Here is a 9,782-nt window from a genome sequence, read left to right on the forward strand (position 1 = left end):
GCAGGTGAGAACCCCCGCGCTGAGCTGCCTTTTGTGAGGCACTGTTGCTCGCAAATGAAAGCTTTTTCTTTCAGCCCCCGCTGGCTTTCCCTGCCATACCGAAAGGAAGCTCCACACTCCCCATCTTCGAATCAAACCCCAGTCTCCTACGAGTCAGCTGGGGATGCTCACCACTGTACTAACAAACAGACAGGGTAAGTCTACTCACCCCTGTGAATCCCCCACCTCTATTAGCATGGTCAGCTTCCCTCACTCTCCTCATCTCCTTATGGCTTCCCTGTGGAACATCAAAGGTCCTTTGGTCGTAGTCAGGATGGCCGAGCGGTCTAAGGCGCTGCGTTCAGGTCGCAGTCTCTCCTGGAGGCGTGGGTTCGAATCCCACTTCTGACATTTCTTTAGCCCTTGGAAGTGAAGCGCCAACTGCCATCTCTGTCTTGAAAAATAATGCAGTGACGCTAAGTGAAGTGAAGCGGCAACTGCCATCTCTAATTTCAAAAATAATGCAGTGACGCTAGACATCCTGTCCCAGCGATGGGAAAACTGATGCCGAGCTTAGGTAGTCGTGGCCGAGTGGTTAAGGCGATGGACTTGAAATCCATTGGGGTCTCCCCGCGCAGGTTCGAATCCTGCCGACTGCGTGGTTTTCGTGTAGTTTGTCAGTAGCTGTTTGCTCCCCAGGCTTTGTGTCACTATTATATAGCATATGTGTTGACTCTGTTGATATTTTTTGCCCATCTTCCGCCCTCCATCTACCTGTCTGTCAATCTATCCAAAGGTTATAGGGTAAATGACTTTGATATACTTTTTGAGTATATTCAACATTGGGATAAAAGAGAGGCCTTAGCTGCAGTTGCTCCTCTCCAACGAAATCTAACACCACCCGCACACACTGAACGACCCCTATCGGGCGTGGGGGTACCTGTGTGTAACCCATGAACCTGGAAGACTGAGGCTGCTGGACTGCTTGAGTATCGCAGCTCAGTGCTGTGTAGGGCCACGTGGATCAGAGGTCCCGGTGATGGTCGGCATCGACATGGTACTTCCGGTGGAACCCAGGGTCAGCTCGACAGGAGTGAACCAACCGCAGACCGGTGACGGAGCAGGTGAGAACCCCCGCGCTGAGCTGCCTTTTGTGAGGCACTGTTGCTCGCAAATGAAAGCTTTTTCTTTCAGCCCCCGCTGGCTTTCCCTGCCATACCGAAAGGAAGCTCCACACTCCCCATCTTCGAATCAAACCCCAGTCTCCTACGAGTCAGCTGGGGATGCTCACCACTGTACTAACAAACAGACAGGGTAAGTCTGCTCACCCCTGTGAATCCCCCACCTCTATTAGCATGGTCAGCTTCCCTCACTCTCCTCATCTCCTTATGGCTTCCCTGTGGAACATCAAAGGTCCTTTGGTCGTAGTCAGGATGGCCGAGCGGTCTAAGGCGCTGCGTTCAGGTCGCAGTCTCTCCTGGAGGCGTGGGTTCGAATCCCACTTCTGACATTTCTTTAGCCCTTGGAAGTGAAGCGCCAACTGCCATCTCTGTCTTGAAAAATAATGCAGTGACGCTAAGTGAAGTGAAGCGGCAACTGCCATCTCTAATTTCAAAAATAATGCAGTGACGCTAGACATCCTGTCCCAGCGATGGGAAAACTGATGCCGAGCTTAGGTAGTCGTGGCCGAGTGGTTAAGGCGATGGACTTGAAATCCATTGGGGTCTCCCCGCGCAGGTTCGAATCCTGCCGACTGCGTGGTTTTCGTGTAGTTTGTCAGTAGCTGTTTGCTCCCCAGGCTTTGTGTCACTATTATATAGCATATGTGTTGACTCTGTTGATATTTTTTGCCCATCTTCCGCCCTCCATCTACCTGTCTATCAATCTATCCAAAGGTTATAGGGTAAATGACTTTGATATACTTTTTGAGTATATTCAACATTGGGATAAAAGAGAGGCCTTAGCTGCAGTTGCTCCTCTCCAACGAAATCTAACACCACCCGCACACACTGAACGACCCCTATCGGGCGTGGGGGTACCTGTGTGTAACCCATGAACCTGGAAGACTGAGGCTGCTGGACTGCTTGAGTATCGCAGCTCAGCGCTGTGTAGGGCCACGTGGATCGGAGGTCCCGGTGATGGTCGGCATCGACATGGTACTTCCGGTGGAACCCAGGAGCACTGGGTCAGCTCGACAGGAGTGAACCAACCGCAGGCCGGTGACGGAGCAGGTGAGAACCCCCGCGCTGAGCTGCCTTTTGTGAGGCACTGTTGCTCGCAAATGAAAGCTTTTTCTTTCAGCCCCCGCTGGCTTTCCCTGCCATACCGAAAGGAAGCTCCACACTGCCCAACTGCGAATCAAACCCCAGTCTCCTACGAGTCAGCTGGGGATGCTCACCATTGAACTAACAAACAGACAGGGTAAGTCTGCTCACCCCTGTGAATCCCCCACCTCTATTAGCATGGTCAGCTTCCCTCACGCTCCTCTACTCCTTATGGCTTCCCTGTGGTACATCAAGAGTCCATTGGTCGTAGTCAGGATGGCCGAGCGGTCTAAGGCCCTGCGTTCAGGTCGCAGTCTCTCCTGGAGGCGTGAGTTCAAATCCCACTTCTGACATTTCTTTAGCCCTTGGAAGTGAAGCGCCAACTGCCATCTCTGTCTTGAAAAATAATGCAGTGACGCTAAGTGAAGTGGCAACTGCCATCTCTAATTTCAAAAATAATGCAGTGACGCTAGACATCCTGTCCCAGCGATGGGAAAACTGATGCCGAGCTTAGGTAGTCGTGGCCGAGTGGTTAAGGCGATGGACTTGAAATCCATTGGGGTCTCCCCGCGCAGGTTCGAATCCTGCCGACTGCGTGGTTTTCGTGTAGTTTGTCAGTAGCTGTTTGCTCCCCAGGCTTTGTGTCACTATTATATAGCATATGTGTTGACTCTGTTGATATTTTTTGCCCATCTTCCGCCCTCCATCTACCTGTCTATCAATCTATCCAAAGGTTATAGGGTAAATGACTTTGATATACTTTTTGAGTATATTCAACATTGGGATAAAAGAGAGGCCTTAGCTGCAGTTGCTCCTCTCCAACGAAATCTAACACCACCCGCACACACTGAACGACCCCTATCGGGCGTGGGGGTACCTGTGTGTAACCCATGAACCTGGAAGACTGAGGCTGCTGGACTGCTTGAGTATCGCAGCTCAGTGCTGTGTAGGGCCACGTGGATCAGAGGTCCCGGTGATGGTCGGCATCGACATGGTACTTCCGGTGGAACCCAGGGTCAGCTCGACAGGAGTGAACCAACCGCAGGCCGGTGACGGAGCAGGTGAGAACCCCCGCGCTGAGCTGCCTTTTGTGAGGCACTGTTGCTCGCAAATGAAAGCTTTTTCTTTCAGCCCCCGCTGGCTTTCCCTGCCATACCGAAAGGAAGCTCCACACTCCCCATCTTCGAATCAAACCCCAGTCTCCTACGAGTCAGCTGGGGATGCTCACCACTGTACTAACAAACAGACAGGGTAAGTCTGCTCACCCCTGTGAATCCCCCACCTCTATTAGCATGGTCAGCTTCCCTCACTCTCCTCATCTCCTTATGGCTTCCCTGTGGAACATCAAAGGTCCTTTGGTCGTAGTCAGGATGGCCGAGCGGTCTAAGGCGCTGCGTTCAGGTCGCAGTCTCTCCTGGAGGCGTGGGTTCGAATCCCACTTCTGACATTTCTTTAGCCCTTGGAAGTGAAGCGCCAACTGCCATCTCTGTCTTGAAAAATAATGCAGTGACGCTAAGTGAAGTGAAGCGGCAACTGCCATCTCTAATTTCAAAAATAATGCAGTGACGCTAGACATCCTGTCCCAGCGATGGGAAAACTGATGCCGAGCTTAGGTAGTCGTGGCCGAGTGGTTAAGGCGATGGACTTGAAATCCATTGGGGTCTCCCCGCGCAGGTTCGAATCCTGCCGACTGCGTGGTTTTCGTGTAGTTTGTCAGTAGCTGTTTGCTCCCCAGGCTTTGTGTCACTATTATATAGCATATGTGTTGACTCTGTTGATATTTTTTGCCCATCTTCCGCCCTCCATCTACCTGTCTATCAATCTATCCAAAGGTTATAGGGTAAATGACTTTGATATACTTTTTGAGTATATTCAACATTGGGATAAAAGAGAGGCCTTAGCTGCAGTTGCTCCTCTCCAACGAAATCTAACACCACCCGCACACACTGAACGACCCCTATCGGGCGTGGGGGTACCTGTGTGTAACCCATGAACCTGGAAGACTGAGGCTGCTGGACTGCTTGAGTATCGCAGCTCAGCGCTGTGTAGGGCCACGTGGATCGGAGGTCCCGGTGATGGTCGGCATCGACATGGTACTTCCGGTGGAACCCAGGAGCACTGGGTCAGCTCGACAGGAGTGAACCAACCGCAGGCCGGTGACGGAGCAGGTGAGAACCCCCGCGCTGAGCTGCCTTTTGTGAGGCACTGTTGCTCGCAAATGAAAGCTTTTTCTTTCAGCCCCCGCTGGCTTTCCCTGCCATACCGAAAGGAAGCTCCACACTGCCCAACTGCGAATCAAACCCCAGTCTCCTACGAGTCAGCTGGGGATGCTCACCATTGAACTAACAAACAGACAGGGTAAGTCTGCTCACCCCTGTGAATCCCCCACCTCTATTAGCATGGTCAGCTTCCCTCACGCTCCTCTACTCCTTATGGCTTCCCTGTGGTACATCAAGAGTCCATTGGTCGTAGTCAGGATGGCCGAGCGGTCTAAGGCCCTGCGTTCAGGTCGCAGTCTCTCCTGGAGGCGTGAGTTCGAATCCCACTTCTGACATTTCTTTAGCCCTTGGAAGTGAAGCGCCAACTGCCATCTCTGTCTTGAAAAATAATGCAGTGACGCTAAGTGAAGTGAAGCGGCAACTGCCATCTCTAATTTCAAAAATAATGCAGTGACGCTAGACATCCTGTCCCAGCGATGGGAAAACTGATGCCGAGCTTAGGTAGTCGTGGCCGAGTGGTTAAGGCGATGGACTTGAAATCCATTGGGGTCTCCCCGCGCAGGTTCGAATCCTGCCGACTGCGTGGTTTTCGTGTAGTTTGTCAGTAGCTGTTTGCTCCCCAGGCTTTGTGTCACTATTATATAGCATATGTGTTGACTCTGTTGATATTTTTTGCCCATCTTCCGCCCTCCATCTACCTGTCTATCAATCTATCCAAAGGTTATAGGGTAAATGACTTTGATATACTTTTTGAGTATATTCAACATTGGGATAAAAGAGAGGCCTTAGCTGCAGTTGCTCCTCTCCAACGAAATCTAACACCACCCGCACACACTGAACGACCCCTATCGGGCGTGGGGGTACCTGTGTGTAACCCATGAACCTGGAAGACTGAGGCTGCTGGACTGCTTGAGTATCGCAGCTCAGCGCTGTGTAGGGCCACGTGGATCGGAGGTCCCGGTGATGGTCGGCATCGACATGGTACTTCCGGTGGAACCCAGGAGCACTGGGTCAGCTCAACAGGAGTGAACCAACCGCAGGCCGGTGACGGAGCAGGTGAGAACCCCCGCGCTGAGCTGCCTTTTGTGAGGCACTGTTGCTCGCAAATGAAAGCTTTTTCTTTCAGCCCCCGCTGGCTTTCCCTGCCATACCGAAAGGAAGCTCCACACTGCCCAACTGCGAATCAAACCCCAGTCTCCTACGAGTCAGCTGGGGATGCTCACCATTGAACTAACAAACAGACAGGGTAAGTCTGCTCACCCCTGTGAATCCCCCACCTCTATTAGCATGGTCAGCTTCCCTCACTCTCCTCTACTCCTTATGGCTTCCCTGTGGTACATCAAGGGTCCATTGGTCGTAGTCAGGATGGCCGAGCGGTCTAAGGCCCTGCGTTCAGGTCACAGTCTCTCCTGGAGGTGTGAGTTCGAATCCCACTTCTGACATTTCTTTAGCCCTTGGAAGTGAAGCGCCAACTGCCATCTCTGTCTTGAAAAATAATGCAGTGACGCTAAGTGAAGTGAAGCGGCAACTGCCATCTCTAATTTCAAAAATAATGCAGTGACGCTAGACATCCTGTCCCAGCGATGGGAAAACTGATGCCGAGCTTAGGTAGTCGTGGCCGAGTGGTTAAGGCGATGGACTTGAAATCCATTGGGGTCTCCCCGCGCAGGTTCGAATCCTGCCGACTGCGTGGTTTTCGTGTAGTTTGTCAGTAGCTGTTTGCTCCCCAGGCTTTGTGTCACTATTATATAGCATATGTGTTGACTCTGTTGATATTTTTTGCCCATCTTCCGCCCTCCATCTACCTGTCTATCAATCTATCCAAAGGTTATAGGGTAAATGACTTTGATATACTTTTTGAGTATATTCAACATTGGGATAAAAGAGAGGCCTTAGCTGCAGTTGCTCCTCTCCAACGAAATCTAACACCACCCGCACACACTGAACGACCCCTATCGGGCGTGGGGGTACCTGTGTGTAACCCATGAACCTGGAAGACTGAGGCTGCTGGACTGCTTGAGTATCGCAGCTCAGCGCTGTGTAGGGCCACGTGGATCGGAGGTCCCGGTGATGGTCGGCATCGACATGGTACTTCCGGTGGAACCCAGGAGCACTGGGTCAGCTCAACAGGAGTGAACCAACCGCAGGCCGGTGACGGAGCAGGTGAGAACCCCCGCGCTGAGCTGCCTTTTGTGAGGCACTGTTGCTCGCAAATGAAAGCTTTTTCTTTCAGCCCCCGCTGGCTTTCCCTGCCATACCGAAAGGAAGCTCCACACTGCCCAACTGCGAATCAAACCCCAGTCTCCTACGAGTCAGCTGGGGATGCTCACCATTGAACTAACAAACAGACAGGGTAAGTCTGCTCACCCCTGTGAATCCCCCACCTCTATTAGCATGGTCAGCTTCCCTCACTCTCCTCTACTCCTTATGGCTTCCCTGTGGTACATCAAGGGTCCATTGGTCGTAGTCAGGATGGCCGAGCGGTCTAAGGCCCTGCGTTCAGGTCACAGTCTCTCCTGGAGGTGTGAGTTCGAATCCCACTTCTGACATTTCTTTAGCCCTTGGAAGTGAAGCGCCAACTGCCATCTCTGTCTTGAAAAATAATGCAGTGACGCTAAGTGAAGTGAAGCGGCAACTGCCATCTCTAATTTCAAAAATAATGCAGTGACGCTAGACATCCTGTCCCAGCGATGGGAAAACTGATGCCGAGCTTAGGTAGTCGTGGCCGAGTGGTTAAGGCGATGGACTTGAAATCCGTTGGGGTCTCCCCGCGCAGGTTCGAATCCTGCCGACTGCGTGGTTTTCGTGTAGTTTGTCAGTAGCTGTTTGCTCCCCAGGCTTTGTGTCACTATTATATAGCATATGTGTTGACTCTGTTGATATTTTTTGCCCATCTTCCGCCCTCCATCTACCTGTCTATCAATCTATCCAAAGGTTATAGGGTAAATGACTTTGATATACTTTTTGAGTATATTCAACATTGGGATAAAAGAGAGGCCTTAGCTGCAGTTGCTCCTCTCCAACGAAATCTAACACCACCCGCACACACTGAACGACCCCTATCGGGCGTGGGGGTACCTGTGTGTAACCCATGAACCTGGAAGACTGAGGCTGCTGGACTGCTTGAGTATCGCAGCTCAGTGCTGTGTAGGGCCACGTGGATCGGAGGTCCCGGTGATGGTCGGCATCGACATGGTACTTCCGGTGGAACCCAGGAGCACTGGGTCAGCTCGACAGGAGTGAACCAACCGCAGGCCGGTGACGGAGCAGGTGAGAACCCCCGCGCTGAGCTGCCTTTTGTGAGGCACTGTTGCTCGCAAATGAAAGCTTTTTCTTTCAGCCCCCGCTGGCTTTCCCTGCCATACCGAAAGGAAGCTCCACACTGCCCAACTGCGAATCAAACCCCAGTCTCCTACGAGTCAGCTGGGGATGCTCACCATTGAACTAACAAACAGACAGGGTAAGTCTGCTCACCCCTGTGAATCCCCCACCTCTATTAGCATGGTCAGCTTCCCTCACTCTCCTCTACTCCTTATGGCTTCCCTGTGGTACATCAAGGGTCCATTGGTCGTAGTCAGAATGGCCGAGCGGTCTAAGGTCCTGCGTTCAGGTCGCAGTCTCTCCTGGAGGCGTGGGTTCGAATCCCACTTCTGACATTTCTTTAGCCCTTGGAAGTGAAGCGCCAACTGCCATCTCTGTCTTGAAAAATAATGCAGTGACGCTAAGTGAAGTGAAGCGGCAACTGCCATCTCTAATTTCAAAAATAATGCAGTGACGCTAGACATCCTGTCCCAGCGATGGGAAAACTGATGCCGAGCTTAGGTAGTCGTGGCCGAGTGGTTAAGGCGATGGACTTGAAATCCATTGGGGTCTCCCCGCGCAGGTTCGAATCCTGCCGACTACGTGGTTTTCGTGTAGTTTGTCAGTAGCTGTTTGCTCCCCAGGCTTTGTGTCACTATTATATAGCATATGTGTTGACTCTGTTGATATTTTTTGCCCATCTTCCGCCCTCCATCTACCTGTCTATCAATCTATCCAAAGGTTATAGGGTAAATGACTTTGATATACTTTTTGAGTATATTCAACATTGGGATAAAAGAGAGGCCTTAGCTGCAGTTGCTCCTCTCCAACGAAATCTAACACCACCCGCACACACTGAACGACCCCTATCGGGCGTGGGGGTACCTTTGTGTAACCCATGAACCTGGAAGACTGAGGCTGCTGGACTGCTTGAGTATCGCAGCTCAGTGCTGTGTAGGGCCACGTGGATCGGAGGTCCCGGTGATGGTCGGCATCGACATGGTACTTCCGGTGGAACCCAGGGTCAGCTCGACAGGAGTGAACCAACCGCAGGCCGGTGACGGAGCAGGTGAGAACCCCCGCGCTGAGCTGCCTTTTGTGAGGCACTGTTGCTCGCAAATGAAAGCTTTTTCTTTCAGCCCCCGCTGGCTTTCCCTGCCATACCGAAAGGAAGCTCCACACTCCCCATCTTCGAATCAAACCCCAGTCTCCTACGAGTCAGCTGGGGATGCTCACCACTGTACTAACAAACAGACAGGGTAAGTCTGCTCACCCCTGTGAATCCCCCACCTCTATTAGCATGGTCAGCTTCCCTCACTCTCCTCATCTCCTTATGGCTTCCCTGTGGAACATCAAAGGTCCATTGGTCGTAGTCAGGATGGCCGAGCGGTCTAAGGCGCTACGTTCAGGTCGCAGTCTCTCCTGGAGGCGTGGGTTCGAATCCCACTTCTGACATTTCTTTAGCCCTTGGAAGTGAAGCGCCAACTGCCATCTCTGTCTTGAAAAATAATGCAGTGACGCTAAGTGAAGTGGCAACTGCCATCTCTAATTTCAAAAATAATGCAGTGACGCTAGACATTCTGTCCCAGCGATGGAAAAACTGATGCCGAGCTTAGGTAGTCGTGGCCGAGTGGTTAAGGCGATGGACTAGAAATCCATTGGGGTCTCCCCGCGCAGGTTCGAATCCTGCCGACTACCTGGTTTTCGTTTATTTTGTCAGTAGCTGTTTGCTCCCCAGGCTTTGTGTCAGTCTTATATAGCATGTGTTGACTCTGTTGATATTTTTTGCCCATCTTCCGCCCTCCATCTACCTGTCTATCAATCTATCCAAAGGTTACAGGGTAAATTACTTTGATATGTTTTTTAAGTATATTCAACATTGGGATAAAAGAGAGGCCTTAGCTGCAGTTGCTCCTCTCCAACGAAATCTACCACCACCCGCACACACAGAACGACCCCTATCGGGCGTGGGGGTACCTGTGTGTAACCCATGAATCTGGAAGACTGAGGCTGCTGGACT

At 51.7% G+C, this 9,782-nt stretch overlaps 16 non-coding genes across 16 annotated transcripts; all 16 read left to right on the forward strand.

Moving 5' to 3' along the window:
* Positions 1-307: 307 nt before the first annotated feature.
* Positions 308-390, forward strand: trnal-cag (transfer RNA leucine (anticodon CAG)). The gene has a single exon. It is a non-coding gene; the product is annotated as a tRNA-Leu (tRNA).
* A 166-nt stretch (positions 391-556) lies between these two features.
* On the forward strand, positions 557-638 carry trnas-uga (transfer RNA serine (anticodon UGA)). Its single transcript has one exon. It is a non-coding gene; the product is annotated as a tRNA-Ser (tRNA).
* A 768-nt stretch (positions 639-1,406) lies between these two features.
* Positions 1,407-1,489, forward strand: trnal-cag (transfer RNA leucine (anticodon CAG)). Its single transcript has one exon. It is a non-coding gene; the product is annotated as a tRNA-Leu (tRNA).
* A 166-nt stretch (positions 1,490-1,655) lies between these two features.
* On the forward strand, positions 1,656-1,737 carry trnas-uga (transfer RNA serine (anticodon UGA)). Its single transcript has one exon. It is a non-coding gene; the product is annotated as a tRNA-Ser (tRNA).
* Positions 1,738-2,513: 776 nt separating this feature from the next.
* Positions 2,514-2,596, forward strand: trnal-cag (transfer RNA leucine (anticodon CAG)). Its single transcript has one exon. It is a non-coding gene; the product is annotated as a tRNA-Leu (tRNA).
* A 161-nt stretch (positions 2,597-2,757) lies between these two features.
* On the forward strand, positions 2,758-2,839 carry trnas-uga (transfer RNA serine (anticodon UGA)). The gene has a single exon. It is a non-coding gene; the product is annotated as a tRNA-Ser (tRNA).
* A 768-nt stretch (positions 2,840-3,607) lies between these two features.
* trnal-cag (transfer RNA leucine (anticodon CAG)) lies at positions 3,608-3,690 on the forward strand. The gene has a single exon. It is a non-coding gene; the product is annotated as a tRNA-Leu (tRNA).
* Positions 3,691-3,856: 166 nt separating this feature from the next.
* On the forward strand, positions 3,857-3,938 carry trnas-uga (transfer RNA serine (anticodon UGA)). The gene has a single exon. It is a non-coding gene; the product is annotated as a tRNA-Ser (tRNA).
* Positions 3,939-4,714: 776 nt separating this feature from the next.
* Positions 4,715-4,797, forward strand: trnal-cag (transfer RNA leucine (anticodon CAG)). The gene has a single exon. It is a non-coding gene; the product is annotated as a tRNA-Leu (tRNA).
* A 166-nt stretch (positions 4,798-4,963) lies between these two features.
* Positions 4,964-5,045, forward strand: trnas-uga (transfer RNA serine (anticodon UGA)). Its single transcript has one exon. It is a non-coding gene; the product is annotated as a tRNA-Ser (tRNA).
* A 1,025-nt stretch (positions 5,046-6,070) lies between these two features.
* On the forward strand, positions 6,071-6,152 carry trnas-uga (transfer RNA serine (anticodon UGA)). The gene has a single exon. It is a non-coding gene; the product is annotated as a tRNA-Ser (tRNA).
* Positions 6,153-7,177: 1,025 nt separating this feature from the next.
* trnas-uga (transfer RNA serine (anticodon UGA)) lies at positions 7,178-7,259 on the forward strand. Its single transcript has one exon. It is a non-coding gene; the product is annotated as a tRNA-Ser (tRNA).
* Positions 7,260-8,035: 776 nt separating this feature from the next.
* Positions 8,036-8,118, forward strand: trnal-cag (transfer RNA leucine (anticodon CAG)). The gene has a single exon. It is a non-coding gene; the product is annotated as a tRNA-Leu (tRNA).
* A 166-nt stretch (positions 8,119-8,284) lies between these two features.
* Positions 8,285-8,366, forward strand: trnas-uga (transfer RNA serine (anticodon UGA)). The gene has a single exon. It is a non-coding gene; the product is annotated as a tRNA-Ser (tRNA).
* Positions 8,367-9,134: 768 nt separating this feature from the next.
* Positions 9,135-9,217, forward strand: trnal-cag (transfer RNA leucine (anticodon CAG)). Its single transcript has one exon. It is a non-coding gene; the product is annotated as a tRNA-Leu (tRNA).
* A 161-nt stretch (positions 9,218-9,378) lies between these two features.
* On the forward strand, positions 9,379-9,460 carry trnas-aga (transfer RNA serine (anticodon AGA)). The gene has a single exon. It is a non-coding gene; the product is annotated as a tRNA-Ser (tRNA).
* Positions 9,461-9,782: the final 322 nt, after the last annotated feature.

Source organism: Paramormyrops kingsleyae, chromosome 5, assembly GCF_048594095.1.
Source record: "Paramormyrops kingsleyae isolate MSU_618 chromosome 5, PKINGS_0.4, whole genome shotgun sequence".
NCBI lineage: Eukaryota > Metazoa > Chordata > Actinopteri > Osteoglossiformes > Mormyridae > Paramormyrops > Paramormyrops kingsleyae.